The sequence below is a fragment of the Podarcis bocagei genome, assembly GCF_964188305.1.
Source record: "Podarcis bocagei genome assembly, chromosome: 1".
In the NCBI taxonomy this organism is placed as follows: Eukaryota; Metazoa; Chordata; class Lepidosauria; order Squamata; family Lacertidae; genus Podarcis; species Podarcis bocagei.
This window is the reverse complement of record NC_138125.1, coordinates 38,367,352-38,391,332: the sequence shown is the minus strand read 5'-3', so window position 1 is coordinate 38,391,332 and position 23,981 is coordinate 38,367,352. Positions and strand designations below refer to the sequence as shown.

The 23,981-nt window shown below is 42.7% G+C and overlaps 1 protein-coding gene across 4 annotated transcripts in view; it reads left to right on the top strand.

Annotated features, from left to right (window-relative positions):
• The window catches only part of FOXG1 (forkhead box G1), a 54,701-nt gene extending 31,519 nt beyond the window's left edge, over positions 1-23,182 (top strand). For 2 of the 4 annotated variants that reach the window (XR_014011982.1, XM_081209302.1), the window contains one exon: positions 22,694-23,182. The gene's annotated coding sequence lies outside the window, so the exon portion shown is untranslated. Of the gene's footprint in view, positions 1-284; positions 374-5,147; positions 5,251-6,945; positions 7,045-22,693 lie in introns of those variants that run through there. The other 2 variants (XR_014011983.1, XR_014011984.1) reach the window with 2 other exon arrangements.
• Positions 23,183-23,981: the final 799 nt, after the last annotated feature.

Below are 23,981 nucleotides of genomic sequence, written 5' to 3'. Positions count from 1 at the left end.
TGATTTCATCCGCGCTGGGGTCTCGGTCACCTTCCTTTGCACGACTCCGGCGGCTCCTTTAGCAGTATCGAGGGTTTCATTCTGGGGGCAAAATGAAAGGAAAGGTCGTTTACACGAGCCGCAGTTATTTATTTATCTGTCTATTGGATTTATACCTTGCCCTTCCTCCACAAGAAAGTCCAGGGCGGCCAACGTAAAAAAAATGAAAACAAAACAAAACATTCTAAAACGGATTAAAGCGTTCCAGAAACAATTACGATTCGAAACATCCAAAAGCAGTTACAGTTAAAAGCGTTCTAAGAGCAATTGCAATGACAAACGTCCTTCCACCCAGTGATCTCGAGGTTGCCAATAACAGTATGTGTGCGTGCATGTATGTATTTATTGCATCTATATCTCATCTTTTTCTCCAAGGAGCTCAAGGTAGTGTACCTGGTTCGCCCCCTCCTCATTTAATCCCCACAATAACCATGTGAGGTAGGCTAGGCTGAAAGGCAGTGATTCGCTCAAGGTCACCCAGTGAGCTTCATGGCCCAGTGGGGATTTGACTTCCCGGTCCTATTCCGTCACTCTAACCACTACATTACACCACACTGGCTCTGAGTGTATTTTTCAGCCACCAAATGTCTGGGTAGATGCGTCGGAATGGCGTGGCTGGACCTTCTTGACTTGCCCTCAGCTATTAGGAGAAGAGTGTGGATTTCGATGGGATTTCTTGCCAAATAGTGGTGTTCACGATCCCTTAAAACGAACGGGAGCATGGTACAGTGGTACCTCGGGTTACAGACGCTCCAGGTTACAGACGCTTCAGATTATAGACTCCGCTAACCCAGAAATAGTACCTCAGGTTAAGAACTTTGCTTCAGGATGAGAACAGAAATCACGCAGTGGCAGCGCGGCGGCAGCGGGAGGCCCCATTAGCTAAAGTGGTACCTCAGGTTAAGAATGGACCTCCAGAACGAATTAAGTTCTTAACCCGAGGTACCACTGTACTGTCTTTCTCTAGTACGTTTGTTCAGGATTGGAGACGGAACAATCTGAGCTGTTGCCCTGGAAAGCGAAGGCTAGATACACCATCCTGATCCTATCTACGCTGTGTTTTAATTGTTGTAACCCGCCCTGGGACCTTCGGGTGAAAGGCGGGATAATAAGAATAAGAACAAGTGTTTACTCGGAAGCATGTTGAGTTAAGAAATATATCTTCAGAAAGAAAATGCTTGCAATAAGAGGACTGGATCTGTGTGTCCAGTTTGATTCGTCCTAGAAAGGAAGGATAGCAGATCAAAAGCAAAACAAAGGAAAACAGGAAGGGTTGAATCAATATTGTTTTGATCAAGTCCCCCATTGGAGTTCATCAGGGTCCTGGTATTTCCAGGTATTGCCCACAGTCACTTTGGCCAAAGGAGCAATTCGCTCTAAAACTTTTTGAAAGGTAATATAAGGCTTTGAGCTGATTTCAAAGCCCTGAAGAACAATTGGGAAGGAACAGAAACCACAAACCAGTAAGCCTAGATCTGTCTAGTTTTCTTGAGGAACGTGTCATAGGCAGATAAATGCAATCACCGACCAAGATTTCTTTCAACAGAGTTGCACCAGCACTTTCAGCGGAACACAGTATGTTCCTTTAGAATCAGTGGAATTAATTCCGCCTGCAGGAGCCCTAACAATACTTACAGTCCTATCCTACGAAGCCAATAGAAAGCAATTGGTTTAGGGCCGGACCGCCTAACTTTAAGGAGGATCGAGCTGTGACTTGACAGGGATGATCCCCTGAAATTAATGGGGCTTACTACCAGCGAGGTTTAAGTGCAGGAGCTCTGATTTAAACCGATGGGGCGCCAGACTGTTCCTGTACCTTCCTAACTTCCTCCAACTGCGAGTGTAGAAGCGCAGGGCTGATTCGATTTAGTTTAGACCAGCGCGCTTGCTTGTTTGCTTGCTTAGTTTAGTAGTTGTCCTCTAAAAAGGCTCTCAGAGGGGCCTGTTACCCCCAACTCTCTCCTCACTCCAGCAGCAAGTCATGCTTCATCTTGACTGGCTTGAAGGTCACAGCTGCCAAAGTCACCCGGAGGGATCGCTTCATTCCGACCAGGGCTCTGTTTTTCCACAGCTTTTCCCACCGCCTCACCTTCCATTTATCTACCCACCCCGTCACTGCCAACCGAAAGAACAGGGAAGGCCACGCCAAAGAAATCATAAATAAATCGGGAAAGGGGGTTGCTTTGATTAAAAGTTGGTTTTCTGAAAGAAGAATGAGGTGTGAAGTTGCTGACACTTTCCCAAATATTTCTGAACAGTGTATTATTTTTATTTTTGAGGGGTGGTGCTGAAGCTGCCCTTAAAAACAGGCAGTGAAGATTTAGTCGCTATGTATTCTGAGCCAGAACTTTGATTCTCCCACGCCATTTTCATTTGTCCTGAGAGGAGAAGGTTTCTTAAGCGAAGCGCTGGAGAGAAAGGGGCCGCGGAACGGCGCATTTGTAGCCTGGGCACCAGAAACCACGAGGGCCTCTGCGTGGAACTGCAAAATTTATCCAGGCTACGGCGGGTCATTGCTGGGAAAGAGCTCAACTGACGTCCCTGCTTTCAGTTCAGCTGTGTTGTTCTAAAAAAAGAAAGAAAAGAAAAGCAACATCAACCAAACGCTTGTCCTTCCTCACTTGACCTGTCAATAGATTTCCCCAGACCAGAAACAGAGTATAATTGATTAATCATCTGCTATTTAATCAATTTGGGCACATTATCCAAGCCTCAATAGAGATGCCTTTTCTGAGATAAGGTGGGAAAGAAAGAAAGATGTATTCTTTCTCTTCTTTCCCAAGAAGAGCTTGGTTCCCCTGCTTCCAGAATAGTCTCCATCCTCAGCTGTTCTACCTGGCTGTTTTCAGAAGGAGAGGTGAGACGGTTTCTCTCATGGTCCTAGGCTTAGTTCCTGACAGTACAAGACACCTGCCCCAAACCCTGCAGAGCCATTGCCAGACACTGTGGAGTCTACATTGGAGGCAATACTGAGTTAAACATACCAGAGACCTGACTCAAGTTCTTATCTTCTTCTCCCAGAACTCCTGCATGGTTGTCTTTCCCCCTCCCCCATCTTTCTCCTTTCAATATATTTTTATATTATAAGCAATGATTTTAAACTAGGAATTGGTCTGTGTGCAAGGTGATACATAAAAGTAAAAAATAAAACAGCTTTGTCTCAAATGGTAGGATTTGATAGGCTGTCTTTCCCATATAAATCTGCCCATTCTCAATGTCTGCTCCAGCTATCCCCACCCTTAAGATTATGGATGACTGCCTTTCCCAGAGAGGTCCAATTGGCATCACTACTTTTTATTCTTCCTGGCCTTTCTAGGAATGCTGCTGAATCCTTCACTTTACTGCTGGTTGTTTATATTTGTTGTTTGCTGGATTTTAATTGTTCTGGGTTGGAGTCAGAATACATGACTGCACATCATACTGAAATCAATGGGACTTACTTCTTAGGACACATGCATAGGCTTCAACTGTTAGTCTGGAGCCAGCCCATCTTATTCAGCTTTTTAAAGCATAACCCTGTGTATATTTACTCAGAAGAAAAGCTCCTTTAGTTTCCTGGGGCTTATTCCCAGGAGACTGGACATACGTTCATGGAGTTAATGGCTCTTATTAATGAAAATACCTTCCTTGGAAACGCAGGCAGGAACATTTTAGATGAATAAGCTAAAGGAGAGCTATGGTAGAGCCATTTCTTAGGCACATTACCAATTTAATCTTGCCCACTTTGTTAAAGTTCATGTACTTGTGATTATTCAAACAGGTACGGATTTTTAAATGCTAAAATCTTGATACAGGCAGATGCAAAGCATAAGAACAGAAGAAATATAAGAACATAGGAAGTGCCTATTTGATCAGGCCAATGGCCCATCTAGTTCAGCATCCTGTTATCACAGTGGCCAACCAGATCCTGGTAGGAAACCAAAAGGCATGGTCTGAGCACAAGAGAACTCTTCCCTGGTCCCAGTGGTCTCCAGCAACTGATACCTAAGAAGCATTGCTGCTTCTGATTGTATAGGTAAAGCATAGCCATTGAAGGCCTTCTCTTCCATGAAAGGAAGCATAGGTGTCAGTTATGTCAAATGAAACCCAGATTTTTCTGGGATGTGAGGGGAAGGGAAAGCTTGCTATTGAAACTACTTTAAATGAATTTCAATATCAGGAAGTTAAAATTTATGCTGAAACTCAGAATTCTAAGTCTGAAAACTTGAAGCCTCAAAATAACACACACACACCTCCATTGTTTTGTGGAGTTTTGCGCAGCAGTGATTTGAATTTCAAATATATTGTAAAAGATTTGTGTCAAGTCTAATTCCTGGAAACTCTGTATTGAGCTTTTCTGAGCTGTGGAGTTTGAAACTAACATTCCTCCGCTCCCAAATGTTGGTTGGCTAATTTGTATTTTGAAATCATTACCTCCAAAAAGCAGGGCCCCTCAGCCTAATAAAGAATTGTGTTAAAAGTTGCTAAGCAACTTAAAAGGACGTTTGCTTTCAAGAAGCTCACTTGTTTGTTTAAATCCCGAGTATGTTGCATATTATTAGCTGCATTACATAAATCAACAAAGGAATCTATATTGGCAAGGGGAGAGGACATTCCTACCCTTGGCCTTTTTGCATTATGCAATTAAAATCACTTGAATTGCATGTTGAAGTTTCAACAAATATTCAACAAACATTATTTATCTTGAAAAATTCTCCAGATTATTAAGTACATAAAAGCACCAGAGGGGAGAAATAATTAAGCAGGTTTGTCATATCGTATGTGTTTATTTTAACCTTTCTTTTTAAAAAATCTTATCTACTAAGTACTTTTACAAGACACTAATTATATTCTTTCTGAAAAGAATTCTCCAACACCCTTCAGTGCTTACACCCTTTAATCATATCTCATTACATCTACCTAATCCATCTTTTTTCACATTGCCAGTGCTCATTAACAGTTTTAAAAGCCAGTCCTGGACGTTATCATCCTTGATTTCAGAATCACAACTGGTACCAATAATATTTTATGCTTAAAAAAGGAAATAAGAGATGATTCTGGTTTGGAGATCACTTTCCCCTTTCCCTCCTTCTTTTCTGCTTTCCCTTTTTTTGTATCTATTAAACAAGATGCTGTGAGTGATAATACAAGAGAACCGTGTAGCGTTCTTTCCCCCAAGAAGAAGTTAATTTTATAAGCTGCTTCGATGGTGGATCAACAATTCCTTTGAAGGTAAATGATCCTTGACTAACATTTAGCAGATATTGTGCTTCACAGATGTTTGATTGGCAATTCATGTGACATCTAGTAAACAGCATGGGTAATTCATTGGCTCTCTGCATGTGTGCAAGAGGGGTGGGTTGGGGTGACACAGAGCACTGGCTAGCAAATGGCCCTCTTTCATTCCCATGCTAAGTGTATGCTTCTCAGGGCTGAGAAATTCACGGAAAATACTGTAGCGCCAACATTTGTTAACCAGAACTGATTGAATAATTGATCACCATTCTTTCTTTCTGTGTTCTTTCTCTTTTTAACATGATAGGAGCAGCTTGTAAGCCTGTGTATACATTCTCAAAGACTGCAGAATCGCTTTTGCACCAGGAGGTATACATATCGTGCATGTGTGTGCATGTATAGTAAGGTTGCTGTCACGCCGCAGTTTGCGTGGCCACCAATAGGTGGCCATGTGAATTGCAGTATGATGGCAGAACTGCAGGTGGGTGGCCCAGGCAGGCAGGCAGAGCAGGTGGAGTGACGGGCAGACATGGGAGGCTTTATGTTGGGTGGGTGGGGAGAACCTCAGTTAGTTAAGGATTTTGTATTGATTTACTTGATTTAGGGGGATAGCTGCTCCTCTCTGCTCCCTAGCTATGCCCATGTGGGCAGAGCAAGCAAACTGCAGAGGAAAGTGCAGGACAGGCCCCACCTTGACCTCTTTGACCTCTGATGCCTCCACTGGGTGAAGGAGGTGAATGCTCAGCCTTCCCCAACTGGGTGGCTTCCACATGTGTTGGACTGCAGCTCTCCACATCCCTAACCATTGTTCATTCTGGCTGGGGCTGATGGGAGTTGCAGTTCAAAAATCCAGAGGACACCATAGCCCAAAGATCTTTGGGATGATCCATAAGTATGTCATTATCAGTTCTGCCACATGATGATAGTAGATGTATTCTATTCTTTAATCCCTTGGTACACTGGGACATGGGTGGCGCTGTGGGTTAAACCACAGAGCATAGGACTTGCTGATCAGAAGGTCAGTGGTTTGAATCCCCGTGATGGGGTGAGCTCCCTTTGCTCGGTCCCTGCTCCTGCCAACCTAGCACTTCGAAAGCATATCAAAGTGCAAGTAGATAAATAGGTAGTGCTCTGGCGGGAAGGTAAACTGAGTTTCCATGCGCTGCCCTGGTTCACCAGAAGCGGTTTAGTCATGCTGGCCACATGACCCGGAAGCTGTACGCCGGCTCCCTTGGCCAATAAAGCGAGATGAGCACCGCAACCCCAGAGTCAGCCACGACTGGACCTAATGGTCAGGGGTCCCTTTACCTTACATTGGGACATACTTCACTGTACTTAGTCTCTTGGCCTTATTTGAAACATTGTACATTGTATTGTAGTGGCTTTTGAAAAGAAGATAGATTAGATACATTTAAAAATATAGTACTTCTGAGAGTAGTTTACTCCTTTTTGTTTAAATCAGCAAGTGGTTATGCCCCTGTAGATGGCAAAGCAACAGAACACAACAGCCCAATCCTCATCCCTTTTAAGATGAAGTATTTGGATTGAAGCCATCATTGGCTTGTATCCAGGTACATCGGGTGAACTAGGCAGCAGCGTTGACTGCCTATAAAGAGCCAAATGAACCTCAGATGCCATCCAGCTAGTTAGGCAAATGGTCAGCTAATAGTGGCTTGTATCTGCCCCCTGAAGGATCCTGTGGGAATCAATGCTAAGAAAGGAAAGCAAGAGGAAGGGAGAGGGAGAGGGAGAAAGAGAGAGACCAAGCAACCAATTCTGGAACGTGAAAGGGTGTGTTCAGTTATTTTAGCTTATTTTTGTTAATAATATGTTGAGTTCTGAATAGAGAGATCATGGGAAACTTTATTTATTCAGTTGAATATTTATAAACCATGCTTGCATAAAAATACAACAAGGTGGTGTGCATTAGACACCATTACAATAAGTGCAATTAAAAATATCAATGAAGACATTAATAAATACTGGTTGAATAAAAAGGAATTCAGATTTCAAAGGCCTGCCTGAATAACACTGTTTTTAAGAGATGTCAAAAAAAAAAGAAGCAATAATATTCCTGCTGAAACTCTACTAGCAGAGGGTCCCACCCCCCCAGGAAACATGTGTAGGAGAGTTGATGCAAGTTTATTTGGCAAAGAGCAACAGCCGTTAGGGAAGCGACCAAGGTGACACAGGCTTATATAGAGGTATTTCCTTTCCTTAGTTTTACACATGCATAGAAACTGAGTCAGGTACGCAGCGAGAGATGAAGAATGAGATGTCTGTCTTATCAGGGCTGAATGCCAAGTTCATCATGACTATACCCAAGGATGAGCCCTATCTCTCCCCTGCATTCCACATCCTTAACCCTCCAATGGCATGGGGAAAAGAAAATCGTAAGAAGAGCCTGTTGGATCAGGCCCATGGCCCATCTAGTCCAGCATCCTGTTCTCGAAGTGGCTGCACAGATGCCTCTTGGGAAACCCACAAGCAGTGGCGTAGCATGGGGAGTGCAGGGGGGGCTGGCCGCACCGGGCGCAACATCTGGGGGTTAGGGTTAGGGGGCACAAATCCACGGGTTGTTGTTGTTGTTGTTTAGTCGTTTAGTCGTGTCCGACTCTTCGTGACCCCATGGACCAGAGCACGCCAGGCACTTCTGTCCTCCACTGCCTCCCGCAGTTTGATCAAACTCATGCTGGTAGCTTCAAGAACACCATCCAACCATCTCATTCTCTGTCGTCCCCTTCTCCTTGTGCCCTCCATCTTTCCCAACATCAGGGTCTTTTCCAGGGAGTCTTCTCTTCTCATGAGGTGGCCAAAGTATTGGAGCCTCAGCTTCACGATCTGTCCTTCCAGTGAGCGCTCAGGGCTGATTTCCTTCAGAATGGAGAGGTTTGATCTTCTTGCAGTCCATGGGACTCTCAAGAGTCTCCTCCAGCACCATAATTCAAAAGCATCAATTCTTCGGCGATCAGCCTTCTTTATGGTCCAGCTCTCACTTCCATACATCACTACTGGGAAAACCATGGCTTTTACTATACGGACCTTTGTTGGCAAGGTGATGTCTCTGCTTTTTAAGATGTTGCCTAGGTTTGCCATCGCCTTTCTCCCAAGGATCAGGCGTCTTTTAATTTCGTGACTGCTGTCACCATCTGCACTGATCATGGAGCCCAAGAAGGTAAAATCTCTCACTGCCTCCATTTCTTCCCCTTCTATTTGCCAGGAGGTGATGGGCCCAGTGGCCATGATCTTCGTTTTTTGATGTTGAGCTTCAGACCATATTTTGCGCTCTCCTCTTTCACCCTCATTAAAAGGTTCTTTAATTCCTCTTCACTTTCTGCCATCAAGGTTGTGTCATCTGCATATCTGAGATTGTTGATATTTCTTCCGGCAATCTTAATTCCGGCTTGGGATTCATCCAGCCCAGCCTTTCGCATGATGAATTCTGCATATAAGTTAAATAAGCAGGAGGACAATATACAGCCTTGCCGTACTCCTTTCCCAATTTGGAACCAATCAGTTGTTCCATATCCAGTTCTAACTGTAGCTTCTTGTCCCACTTAGAGATTTCTCAGGAGACAGATGAGGTGATCAGGCACTCCCCTTTCTTTAAGAACTTGCCATAGTTTGCTGTGGTCGACACAGTCAAAGGCTTTTGCATAGTCAATGAAGCAGAAGTAGATGTCTTTCTGGAACTCTCTAGCTTTCTCTAGCTTTCTAGCTTTCCACGGGTTAGGGGGCGCAAATCCACGGGTTAGGGGGCGCAAATTACTTGCCTTGCCCCGGGTGCTGACAACCCACGCTACGCCACTGCCCACAAGCAGGACTCCAGCACAAGAGCACTCTTTCCTTTGGTGGTTTTCAGCAACTGGTATTCACAAGCATTGCTTGTGGAGGCAGAGCATAGCCATCATGGCTAGACGCCTTCAACAGTCCTTTCCTCCATGAATCTGTCCAATCCTCTTTTATAGCCATCCAAGTTGGTGGCCATCTATATGCTGTGTGGAGAAGTATCAGGCTTAGACCTCCCCCTGCCTACAAGGCCTGCCACACTAAAGGCTCAGTCTCTAGTAAAGACCGACTGAACCTCAGAGGTGTGGGGAACCACAAGAAGCGCCCCATCAGAGGATCTCTGTGATCAAGGAGGAGTATAAAGTGCAATGGTACCTTGGGTTAAGAACTTAATTCGTTCTGGAGGTCCGTTCTTAACCTGAAACTGTTCTTAACCTGAAGCACCACTTTAGCTAATGGGGCCTCCTGCTGCCGTCGCATGATTTCTGTTCTTATCCTGAAGCAAAGTTCTTAACCCGAGGTACTATTTCTGGGTTAGTGGAGTCTGTAACCTGAAGTGTCTGTAACCTGAAGCATCTGTAACCCGAGGTACTACTGTATCAGTTTGAGGTTTGGCACCATCACGAAGCATGCAAAAAATGCATTACTTTACACGTATTATGGCAACACAGAGTTAAGCACACATACCCACATGGATGCCACTGAGCTGTAACTCTATAATTCATCAACAAACTCCTTCAGAAACATTTGGCTACCTTGAAACAGATGCCTGAGCCGTGAAGATACAAAGTCTTGTCTAAGCATTTGGAAAGGATACATTTCATTAAACAAAGCACCCATTTCTGATGTTCAGGCTTGTGTGCCATTGCTTATGTAGTCAAAGTAGCACTACCATAGCACAGGAGGGAACTATCTTTGTGGAGTCTGAATGAAAACAATGCTAAGGCAGAGGGAGACTAAAAATTACTTGTGGGGGGACGGCATGTGCTCAGTGGTTACAGAATGCCAACTCCTTGTTTGGGGCAGGGGATAATGGTATGCCAGATGAGAGGATGGAGAAATGTGGGAGAAAGTATGGCTGGCTGGAACATGACAGGACTATTATGCTCTCCAACATTTGGGTTCATATCCCACTTGTTGGGATTATTGATCGTCATTCTGGAACAATGCAATTTATTTGAGCATTTGTGATATAGCTCACTTCCTGCTAACAGAGACCTGTTCCAGGCTGGCACTGGAACCCTCCAGTTGGCACACAGAACCCAACCCAATGACTATTAAAACCCGTGAAAGGATAGAATGCTGCAATGCCAATATAGTGTGTCTGCTTTTTCAGATATCCATATCTGGGCACTGTTGAGCCATGTGTGTCTCACACTTATCCAATCCAGCACATAACGTCATTTGCATCACTCTCTGCTTGTGTATAGCCTGCAGCTGTGAAATGTTTTGATCATGGGTTTTGAGCTAGAAATCTAAATATGCCTCATTTATATAGAGATTTTATTCATTATTCATTATTAGATTTATATCCCACCTTTTCTCCAAAGGGCTCAAAGTGACATATATTCTTCGCCACCTCTCCATTTCCCCTCAGAATAGGTATTCAGCTTTCTATGTGGTGGGAACCATCTTCACAAATTTGATCTTCTGGGCAGTATCACATCCTCTGTATGCCTCATATATGCCTGGTCTCAACAAATCACTCCCCTTAAGCATTTCATAGAATCATAGAATCATAGAGTTGGAAGAGACCACAAGGGCCATCGAGTCCAACCCCCTGCCAAGCAGGAAACAATTTTTTTCCTGTAATATTTGAGATTAACAATATAGACCATTCAATGATAAATCTGTCTGATACATCTTAAAAACAATTGTGCTTGATGGCTTGACATGCAGTTGGAAAAGCAGTGGTGTACAGTAGTTAGAGGGGGGACCTAGGAAACAGATGGAAGCTGACCTCCACTCAGCCCACTTTCAGCCTATCTCACCAGGTTGCTATGAGGATAACATTTGTGAGGAGGAGACCAATATATAAAGAAATACTACCTAGATCTCTGTTCAGAATGCTGAGGAAAAAGAAATGGGAAACTAGCAATAGCCCTTTCATGCCTGCTAACTGTTACTTTCAAAGGACCCCATTCCTACAGAGAGATAGGAACACAGGAACATAGGACCCCACTGCCTTATGCCATCAGACCATCTAACTCAGTATTGTCTACACTGACTGGCAGCAGCTCTCTAGGATTTTAGATGGGGTTATCTTCCAGTCCTACCTGGAGACGCCAGGATCGAAACTGGGACCTTTTGCATGTCAAGCAGTTCTATGTTTGCCTTGAAACATGTAGCTCTGCCATTACATTAAGGTTGGCTTAATAGAGATCAGTAGGACTTATTTAGGGTCAGAGCATAAAAGCCATAAAATATCTCTCTCCCTCTCTCTCTCTCTCTCTCTCTCTCTCTCTCTCTCACACACACACACACACACACACACACACACACACACAGAGAGAGAGAGAGAGAGAGAGAGAGATATCTAGAAATTGTTTTGCTTCTGTCATCTGTTCTGCTGCTAAATTGTGGTAGTTCTTTTCACTTGCATTGGTCATGATGTCATCTTTTGTTAGCGAATCATTTCAGATTTCCAGGAGCTTGGTTTAAAGACCATTCCCTTAAAAAAAGAAGAATCATTCTAATTTTCCTCCATGCTGCTATGTGGTGGGTTTAGTGCTTAGCATCTGACATGTTTTCTCAACTACTGGTTTATAATGAAACTGCAAACATGAACATACTCAGGGGAATGTGATAAAAGCAACAACATCAACAGCATCCCATGATCTCTGCAAAGTAAATGGCAGCTCTAAAATTGTCACATCTGGATCAAAAATATTTCATCTGCTCACCTAAATAAACAAAAATAAACAGAGATAATTAGGATCAAAACTCAATGAATGTTTATTTTAACAGCTTCTTGTTTCTCATTAATTATTGGAATGGGACATGAAGACCTAAATTCTTAATGTTTGCTTTGCATAGTGTAAAAACAAGAGCAACATAAAACAGATAAGACAGATTGGTAGCTTTCTTACCAGGTAATTTATGATTAAGTTCTCTTTGTGAAACACGAGTGTCTTCCACACTTCTACAATGATGAGTGCAACTCCATAAATCCAACAGATTGTACATGGGGCTGCTGGGAGTCAGGTTCTCTGCATGGAGTTCAATGTGACTGGTTGCATTCATGTTAAAATAAAGAAAACCCATTGCCATTTTTAAAATATAACTCATGATAATCATAGCAGTGTGTTCAATACAGTGCACATAGATAGGATTTATCCATCTGCCTGACCATCTAAGATAGCTATCATACATCTGAAGGAAACAAATATCAAAGTTAACAGTGAGCACATGAAATGTATTTACCCAAATGTGTTTCTCTAAAAGAGGAATGGGGGTGGAAGAAGAATTTAGGAAGAGATGAGTCATGATTAAAGCTGGTCATGCAGGAGGTGGGACTAGTGACAACTCTCATCACCTCTGACCATTGGCTATGCTGGCTGTGGCTGATGGGTTTTGGAGACCAGCAACACCTGCAGGGCCACAGATTCACCATCTCTGATATAAAGGGACTCAGATTTAGCATTCTAGAGGCATGATCAAGCCAGTCTCCCTCCCTTTCCCTCCCAAACACTCTCTCTGGCAAAGGAGTTATGCCTTTGGAAGGTGACCACTGATAAAGGTGGTCCACAGAAGCTAATCATGTGCAATGTTGAGTGGGAGGTGCAACAATACTCACACTGGGAGGCCAAGTCTGTGGTGCATCCCTGTTCCACTGGCTACTGCTGATACTGGTTTTCAATTTTGTTAGCTTTAAAAAACAAAACAAACAAACAAAAAAATCACACACCATATCCTATGTAAACTAGTCTCACTGGGACTCTAGAAGAAGCATGTAATATAAATCAGTAATTCAATAAAACCATTTACAAGTTCAACTAATACAGAAACCTGAAACCAAACCCTCATGCAAGCAACATTGTGACATAAACCATCAAGGTACTCCTATTTATTTTGTTGTTGTGTATTTTGAAGCATCCCCTAATTTACATGGGGATTACGTTCCTGGCCCCTGCACACATAAGTGATATTGTGTGAAGTGGGGGAATACCCTCTAAACAACCTTTAAACACCCTCTCTGCCAATCTCTCTCTAATACCTACAAAAAAAATACTGTATACAAAAATATCCACAACTAGAACTGAAGCTCTCAGGCTGGTTGGAGGCTGGAGGATGAACTGGAAAGTGGCTGCTGTTAGGCGGGGAAGCTAAGCAGCATAAACAAAGCCTTGCTGTGCCTCTGGTCTCTTCGGGGCTTCTTCCACCTTCACTGACATCCACTTCAGCCTCCAGGGAGCGTCTCCTTGCAAGCCGCAAGGACTCTCTCCAGCTCTTTCCCACCATTTTGGGATTTGAATTGAATTATTTATGTGTTTCCCAGCACTGTGTGGGGTCGCATGTAGGTGGGATGGGTGACACCTGTATCTCTCAGGGCACCATGTTCCAAAGAGTAGAATTAGTCACCCATCCTTTCCAAAAGGCAATCAGTTCATACAGAGCAGAAATGTCAGTCATCAATTGGATGGCTGGATGTGTACACAGCAGTGAAAGAGCAGTGCACAAATTAATGGACATTTTTCTAAAATTGTGGTCTATGTGCTCTTGCATATGGCAGCATGTTGAGTAGCCTCTGATGCTCCTCAGGGTTCCCTGGCTCTATCTAGGACTGTGATACCAATTAAAGAAGCCACCGTCTCCTTGTGGAACTTCCTTCACAAAGAGATTCATTGGCCAACCTCTCATCACTTTTAGATGGTGGGCTATCGCGATGATTGTGTGCACTGAGATTGGTCTGTGAAAGTTACAAAAACAACAACAACAACCACTAGATGTTTGAAAATCTCTACTTTTAAAATAATGTCTGTTGGACCTGTTTTTACTACTGATTGAAATGGTTTTACGCTGATTTTAGGGCTATTTATGCAACATGTCAGCCACCATTAGTCTTATCAAGCATCTACCGTGAGCACATGAAGAGGGCTGTGGGGCCACATCCCCAAGCCCAGCCTTCAATATATCTGCCTCCAGGTGTGCCAACTTGAATAAAATATTCGGGGGGTGGAGCAAGCCCCACCCCACATAATCGATCACATGACATGGTACACACACACACCATTGGAATGGCAAGGCCCATCAACTTTCCCCCCCACACTGAGCAGAAAGGTCTGAAGGGGGATTGTAAATACATTTGATTAAGTGCATGTAGCCTCCATAGCTCGAAAACCCCAATCATTCAGGGTTCTTAATTGCTGGGAAGTTGAAGGCACTTAAACTCCATCTTCAAACCTTCCTGCTCAATACAGTAAGATCCAGGGTAGAGTAGGCAGGATGACTGGAGGGAGGCTTGTGTATGTCATCCCATGCTTTCTGCAAAATAAGGTAGTGGTGCACTTGGTCTAGCCAAAGTTAAGCCCTCTGAAGCCCCCATTGATTCCAAAGGCAACAATTTAAGAAAAGGCAGAACTTTCTCACAAAATTCAATGTGATTCCAAGTGCTAAATTCTGACTAGATTGTGCATATGGGTTACAATAATTTATTAAAGTTGCACCAATTTACTTAAGATACATTCTCCCTGTCACAATAAGCCTTTGTTTTAATTGACAACCAATTAAATATTAGAAGTGATAATTAAAAGAGAAAGTTATGTTTGAGCTATCTTAATACTGCCCTGCACCCTGAATTGTATTTTTAAAATAATAATAAAAATAAGGAACAGGTTCGCAATATTTGGTTAAAATTCCTGTCACATGTCTTGTTTCAGAATTAAGCTAATCATACCTTGTGGAGCTGAGCGTGTTTTCTTTCAGATTTGGTCACAGGTCCTAGTACTAAATTAATATAATCATAGCCTTTTGTTCTGCTGGGAATAAAATAGTTGTTTAATTAAACATGCCAGTTGTTTATAATATAATGTTTCAGAAAAACTTGTTTGAAAGGAAAGATAAAGATTTATATCAAACATTTCAATCTGACAAGTAAATTACATTTCCTCTGCCATAACGAGAGGCAAAGCAGAAAATAATGATTACAACATCTGTAACTTGCGTTGTTCCTCAGAGGAACGGAGCACTTGTTCTCATTATTCAGAGATGTGATATGCATTTGCCTACAAAGGTGACCTTTACACTCTAGAGATTAAAGCAGCATGTTTTTCCACCTTTAAAATAGAGCTCCATGGTTGATCTTCAAATTCTTTGCATCAACTTATAACCATCTCTTTCCAATGAAATATTTCCGGGGGAGGGGGTGGGAATACACACAAAGAGATGAGTAAATGACTGTATTAAAAATGCCAAAAGATTTATTTTTTTGTCTGTGGATTTTCATTTATTAAAACAGAAATCACCAGTATAGCACCGACAGTGTGGTGCAATGGTTTGAGTATTGGACTAGGGTTACATTCACACCATACATTTAAAGCATGTTTAAAGCATTTGGCTTCTCCCAAAGAATCCTGGGAACAGTAGTTCACACCTAACAGAGCCACAATTCCCAGCAGTCTTAACAAACTCCAGTTCCTAGGATTCCTTGGGGAAATGTGGCCCAAGACTGAGGAGACCCTGGTTCAAATACCCATTTAGAAAAAAACCCCAAAAACCTCACACAAAGCACACTAAATGTGAAATTGTGGTTGAAATATACAGGTCAGTGGTACCTCGGGTTGCATACGCTTCAGGTTACATACGCTTCAGGTTACAGACTCCGCTAACCCAGAATTATTACCTCAGGTTAAGAACTTTGCTTCAGGATGAGAACAGAAATTGTGTAGCGGTGGCACAGCGGCAGCAGGAAGCCCCATTAGCTAAAGTGGTGCTTCAGGTTAAGAACAGTTTCAGGTTAAGAACAGACCTCCAGAACGAATTAAGTTCTTAACCCGAGGTACCACTGTACTAGGACTAGAGCTGCTTAGAATGTCTGTATCTTTTCTCCAACTCAAATAAAATGGGTATCCAATGCACCTGTTGTGAATTACTGAGAACTGTGGGAGACATTTTACTGGTTTACTGCAGTGAGCTTTGCCTTTTGACAAGCATTTATTTGACATATTGTATTTGTTCGTAACGGAACTAAATTAGAATACTTTCGATCACAATCCTAAACCATTGATCTAGCTCCTATTTTTCCATTGCCATCATAATAATATGTTTTGTGACACTGTGCTAGCAAATATTTTAAGCTATCATTGTGTAAAGGAGACAGGAGATGAAGTTTCACAGATGTTTTGTTGAATCCAATGGAGCTACAGCACTGAATACCACCCCTGGAGTTAAGAGTGACCAAGTAAGGTGCCCAAGTTTGCTGATGACATTAAATTATCCAGGGTGGTAAAAGATAGTGGAGTTGTTGTTGTGAGGGGCTCAGAAAGAATCTCTCCAAACTGAGTGAATGGGCATGAAAATGGTAAATATGGTTCACTATAAATAAGTGTAAAGTAATGCACATTGGGGAAAAGCATCCTAACTGCACACATACAGGCACATAAATCCTGATGGAGCCTGAACCGCTGTTGGCTGACTAGATAAGAATTCTTAGGCCATGGTACATGGTTCAATGAAAACACTTACCCAGTGAGAGAAAAGGAAATGCAACCTCCAAGTTAGGAATTAATAGGTAAAGAGTCAAAAATAAAACTACCAATGTAAGGTTACCAGATTTTTTTCAATGAATCCAGGGACACTTTAATTAATTAATTAAATACTACATGTTCAGGATGTTGATGCTGCAGCGATGGCGGTGGCAGAGGAGCAGCCCCCGCCTTGACCTCAACCTCCACATTTCCCCTTCCTCCGAGGCTTCTATCTCCTTTCTCCATGAGCCTGGGTAGTCCCTGAGTTGTTGGTTCTTTGGTGGTAGTGGTGGTGGGGAAGTGATGCGCGGTGGGTCAGGCATGGAAGGCAGAGAAGGCAGGCCAAGAGCGGCGGCGGTGAGGCTCGGGCAGTGCGATGCCTCCCTTCCCTTTGGAGCAGCCCCAATCCCATTCCTACTTGTGTGCAAGCAGGAGGGGGCGGGGATCCCTCAGCTGGGAAGGGAAGCTTCCCATTGCCTAACTGAGAGATCCCTGCCCCCTGCTGCTTGCACGCAAGCTCTGATAGGCAGTGTGAAGCCTCCCTTCACAGCTGAGAGATCCCCGCCCCGAACCTGCTTTTATGCAAGTAGGAGTTGGGAGGCTGCTCTGATAGGCAGCATGAAGCCTCCCTTCATAGCTTAGTTGCTGGGGTCAGGGAAGGTGGAGGCAGCCCAAAAGCTGCATCTTAGAGCCTCTGCACCAGCATCATATGGGGACTTCCGAGCATCTCCTGAAGCCAGCCAGAGCCAACTGCTCCAGGCTGCTGAGACTACCGCTGCTGTGTTTCCCAGGGACATTAGATGAACTCCGGGGACATTCCGGGGATGGCATTTGACCGGTGACTTATTCACAAATCTGGGGACTGTCCCCGGGAAACTGGGACGTCTGATAACCCTACCAATGCCATAATGGCTTTATACAAATCTGTGATGCAACCACACTTGGAATGCATGTACAACTGGGTTGTACTCAAACTTCTTCCTCTTCCATTCCTCATGTGAGAGATATAAAAATATCCCATAGTACTTAACTCAAGTACTATGGTCATTGTTTTAAACCACCACTTCCCCCCCCCCCTTTCACTGTTCCTCTCTTCTTGCTCCCATGCCATGTCCATTGCTATTGTGCAAGCTGACTTCATGTAAATTTATGGTTGGGATGGGGCACCACACATCCGCCAATAGGGGCTGCATGCTGACATTCTCACATTTTTATTGTAAATAGAGAAAAAAAGGTAGATTTACTAGTTGAAATTCTACCATGATCTGAAAGTGAAAGAAGAGCCAAGTGGACCAAGAACCTTTAAAAAGTGTGTGCGTGTGTGTTTGTAATGAATTTCAGTGATATATTTTGTCTGACGAATGAGGTCGTACTACTTCAACACAATCTTATCACAATAAGTTCATTTGTCAACATTCAAGTGTAGAGGGGAGAGCACGTGGCTTAGAAATAATTTCTAGCCTTGACAATGTGTGTCTGTCACTAAAGCAGTCTATTCCAAAACAGATACATCACAGCAGTAACGAGAAAAGAAAGCCTGGTTTAATTTGAACATGCATTTATCTTCATAAAACCCAAGTGGTTCTCCAAGGATGTCATTTTACAGATTTGCCTTGGACCGATTTAAAATCGGCACATATGCTTTATTTTCTTGTGCACAACAGGAGTGAAGATGGGTATGATTTTCCCCCTTTTGCAGGGGTGAAATAGGTTGCCTGTCAGTTGGATTTAGGCGACAGTCTGTCTGCAGGCCGTAAGATGATCTGCATAGTGCCAGAGGAAAGCGGGCAAAATTCCTGGCTTGCAAGTACAGATACTGATCTACCTTAGCCACCTAAACAATGCCTCACCTGTTTGCCTTGTCCATACCTTATTTTACGCAGTCTAATGCTTGTTTTGTTTGACTTTTCTTTTATTTCTGTGGATCTGAGCTTTGATACACTTTGGGGACTACATAAACACAGTGTTGTACTTGAACATCACCATACTTCAGAGTACTCTGGTGGCTTAAGACCACCACCCCCTCAGCAAGAACAGCACTGTTATTGAAAATTATGAGCCCAGGACTAAATAAGTAGGCCACATACGCCAGTGTTTGATCTACCAGACGAGTGTCCAATGACATTGAATGTGAGATTCTACTAATTACTGCACTGTGTACCCTCAGTTAAAATTTCTTCCACTGGAACTAGTAAAAGGCTTTCTATTTTTATTAATTATTTTCCAGTGGCTGATAGCTAGGAGATAAGTTACTATAGCGTTTAGAATTCTATCCACTCGTTTTCCAGACAGAAGTATGTCGCTGTGTACAGCCTCTTTCACATAGGAATGAAATAGAAAACTCAGTCCACTTTCTCAGTAAAGTATAATATAAATATTTTACCACCATTCATTATTGGCTTGCTGATAGCTAGTCCAGCTTTGCCAACAGGAATCGGAGGGGGTTGTGTGTGCCTTGTAACTATATTTGTGCTGGGAAGCGTGGAGACAAATATCCGTGCAAAACAAATGAAGAAAATGGAGGCAAACACACACACACACATCCTCAATGGAAACTAAACAAGCATTTCTCTAAAGTGCTGACACTTGGTATTATTTAATTTGCATACAGCACATTTCACTTGGGCTGGAGAACAATTAAGTTAACAAATAACGAAATCATCTGTACTCTTAGGGGTAATTTAACATGACTTGATTTTAAACTGTTTTACTTTGGCGTTACAAGGAACAGTCTCTATTTCATGCCAAAGCTCATCAATTTAAATCAATGGAAAACACTGAGACTGTAATGAATTGTGAGATGAATGAAGCAGGACTGAAAGTAAATATTCTGGCGACTCAAAGGATTGGCCTGAATCGGGCTGTTATTTGAAATACAGTTAAATATAAGAGGCTGGCTCTTCATTTATGTTGTCATATGAATAAGAAGTATTCACCTTCATAATCAGTGGTGCAGTGGTAAAATCTGGAGTTCAGGCACTCATGGAGTAGTCCCCAGGGCCACAACTGACCCCCAAGGAGAGTCTAGAAATCAAGGAAGCTATATTGATTTATTTTATATGTGGGGTGGGTGTAAAACACACACACACACACACACACACACACACACACACACACACACACACACGAGTGCTACCACGTCAAAGAGCATAATACCTAGTTTATAATGCCTGTGGCATAATGCTACACTCCTGTGTATAAATTGCCTCTGAGGAAGCTCCACTGGTTTCACTGGTGCTTACTTCTGACTACATAGGCTCAGATTTAAAAAACTTGAACAAAATATCTTCAGCCAGCTGCAGTACATTTGACTTTTAACTGGAAATGTAAACAGTCTGAAAAGAATTGCTACTATTTAGACTGATAGTGTGAAGAAGGAACACCATCAAAGAAATGGAAAGATGTATCCAGCCTCTGCTTGATTATTTTCTTCATTCTCTGACTTCCTCTGTTCTAATCTGTCACAAATAATAGTAAAACTTGAAAGTGTCATGATCAGATCATTCACTTGACACAGCAAGAAGGATTTATTCATTACCCTGAAACTCCGGCAGATGACATCATTGTTCCTGCTCAAAAAAAGCTGCACCCCCTCCCCCCAATGTCTTCTTCACTACACCACTCTTCATAATGTTACAGAGGTGACATTCATCGCAAGAAAAATGTAACTACAGAGTCTGGAAGCACACACGTACAGAATTCTCTAAATTATCCCGTGAGTCTTCATTTAAGCTAGTTAATTTGGAACACAGTGCAACTAATTTACCTTAAAGTCATGGAGGACATTTAAAACAGCCATCTAATCAGATGTTCTGATAAAATGGGGATGCATCTTCTATTGTTTGCATAATTAAATAACCACATTGGACATGAAGAGTGAATCTGAACCATCAAGACCTTAAGAAATGTCCATATACTTCTTTAGGATTGTGGTGTATGGATCCAGTGCATGACTGATAGAAGGTTAATGGAGAGTGTAATTAGAAAGCTCTAATATTGATCACTGTTTCAAAAATTTATTCACTTGGGAGCTGCATACAGACAAAGATCTGAAGCAGCTTTGGAAGACTGCAGCTCACAAACCACTTATTCCAGTGAATAGAATCCCTAATAGTCTGAGCAAGTGGACTGCAAATGGTCCCTATGAATTTTAATCCTGAGCATTGACATGAGAAAATCTCATTCACTAGTTGACACTTGTTCAAGCCCAGACTATAGATTGTTCATGGTAGAGGTGCATGGATGGATGAATCAGGTTCCAACCTGTGTCACTTTCAACTATATTTTCCCCTCAGTCTACGCTGTTCCATTTTTTGCCTGTCTTTGCCACTTACGTTTTTAGACCTTCCTCTTTTTTTACACAGACACCCACCATTAATCACAATTTTATAAGGGGGTACTAGGGATTCCTTTGAAATTTGCTCTTCCTTTACACAGATAGCAGCTATCTTTCAGTCATCTTTTTATATCCAAGTCTCTGGGAGACACTATGTAATCCAGTGGTGTCCAAACTTTTTTCAAAGAGGGCCAGAGTTGAAGAAGTGAAGGGCCGTGAGGGCAGACCAAAGGGCCAAGTTGTTGAGCTTTTTAAAATGATTTTACCCCCAAAGTTGTTGAGCTGTTTTTAGGATTGAAGTTGTTGAGGTTTTTTATAGGATTCTACCCCAGAAAATAAACTGCTACAGAGGCCAGATTAAACCGACAACCGACTGGTGGGCCGGATTAGGCCCCCGAAACGGACTTTGGACAGGCCTGATGTAATCCTATCCCAATCCCTTGCAGCCACATTTTTAATGCCAGTGTGCTGGCTGCTGCAGCAGCTGGGCCTTCTAGCAGTTTGCAGCAGCTTTTACCAGTGGAAAGAAAGCCTTCAGACTTCAAAGGCAGCCCTTGGACCACCTTGTAAAACCCAAGGACTGCACTACGAAAGTTCAGAGAACTGCAGAGTAAGCTGGGAAACTATGTTCTCATCTGCAAAGTGGTGCAGGAGGAGCAGATCAGGTCAACTAACTCCTAAATATGGTGAAAACAAATTTCTGTCACATACCTGGTCCATGGTGAACAACTTGGTCATGTGAGAACATTGTTTGAGTCCAGATCACCACTATTCCAAAAGTAACACCTAATCTCATCCTAGGCATGCCATTTCCATCACCTGGAAACTGAAATACAGGATTTAGGAGGCATCTGAGAAGCCTACCACCCAGAAAGCAGGTGAAGACTGAAGGGCTCCATAGCAAAATTTTTGACATTGGTTTGGACTGAGGCATGATCCTGCACAGACAGCAATTCTGCATGTGCAACTGTCCCACACTTTCCTCCTCTAGCTTCAGATCCTCACATCCAAACCTATGCTGTTATGAAGGGTTCCCCAAACTGCAACATTACATTTTCAGGGAGCGCAGAGGAGGGTGTAGGAAAGCTCTAATCACACAATTTAAGATACTAGTCTTTGTCCTCTGAGCTAGGTTTTTTTTGGTGAACGCATGTTGATTTTCTGCCATATTACCATGCCACAGGCTGAGAAAGTTGCTTCACTGCCAACCAGATGTGCTGAACTCTGTATGAATAGACTTTGGCAACCACAATTTCTTGAGCAGCTGGAGCCTGCAATCAGATTTAGAATAAGCCAATCTGAGCCGAATGCAGCACACATAGCTGCCAGTCAGATGACTAGTTCATCCTGTGGACACATGTTCATCACAGGATGATCAAACACAGTGGCTGCTTAGTGTTCAGGATCTCACGGGCATAGATCCCACTTTTCTGTAGCATAGGAGATTGGCTTTGTGTCATCCATCTCTGGCTTCAGAGAACTGGTCAACATAAAGATCCAGACGTATTTATTTCTGAATCAATTGTATTGTTTTGAAAGCCATTAAAGAGGCATGTTTAAGAAAGGAGTCTTTCAAAGGCAACACTTTCCTGTTGTCAGTAAATAATGTTGTCAATTGTCTCTTTTGCAGAACACACAGGCTGAATCTCATCTGCAAGCAATGAAGCAATGATCTGTGAGCCCTGGGAGCACTAGTAAAAACTAAATCTGTGGAGGGACAGAAGATTTCAGCTCAGCTTTTTTTTATTGTGAACTGTGAGATCATGTCTATTTGTGGATCTTTGTCTTCCATAACTGACAATGGGAGTTGTATGATGATCCCTTGAACGAGGTCTCTGAATACTATTCTGTTCCAGTCTTTACTTCAGATCAGTTTTTTCTCTCCAAGATTATGGACTATTAATAGTTTGCACATATGGGAAGCATCATTTGGTGAATGGAGTCTTATGAGGTGGGGTTCTGCCTCACACTTCCTACACTCCTGACAGGCATGCAAGCAAATCTTTACATCCTGGATATGTTGCTATCAAAATCAAGAGAACCATCTAGAGAAACATAAAATCGCCTTTAATGAGGCTAATGGGATGACTTGGAAAATGAAAACTATTCTCAGCTCTTCTGTGCTCTTCATTTGTTTCATTTCATTTCAGATTGCTGCAAATCATTAAGGGGTGTTTGTAAAAAGTAACCAGGCTAAGTGATTTAGTTATGATACTTAGTGGAGCTTCATGAAATCAGATGAGTTTCTTTCCAATTTCCCAGAGTGTTTGCTATTGCCTTGTGGAAACAGATGGAGTTAGTGGGCCTTCACAACTGATTTGTCTGACTCCTGAACTGAATCAGGCTGTATTGTACCCATTTTTCTTCATTTTGTACTGAATCTGGATCAGGTTGAGGTAGTTACAAATCACCACAGAGTCGAAACTATTTGTAGTGATTTGAGCTGATCTGGAGCTCAGCCACGATGCACAGCCTAACAATCACCAGGGGGTTATTGTCAAGATAAAATGGGAGGGGATACAAAGACCCTCCTGAACTACATGAAGGAATGGTAGGCTGAAAGAAGACTTAGAAATAAATAAAAATTATAGAAAGATAACTCTCCCTAGTTATGCAGGTGCATGGTTTGGGGGATGCACCTGGATTGGGAAGTGACATAGCTCAGTGGTAAAGCAGTTGCATTGCATACAGAAGGTCCCAGGTTCAGTCATCAGCATTTCCAGGTAGGAATGGGAGAGACCTGTGTCAGAAATTCTGGAGAGCTCCAGCCAGTCAATGTAGACAATACTGAGCTAAATGGACCATTAGTCTGACTTGGTGTAAGGCAGCTTCCTCTGTTCCTATCCAGTTCTACCACTAGTGTGAAGATAGTTATGGTGTTCCTAGACTGGGTTAGCTTGACCTCAGTTGTCCATGCA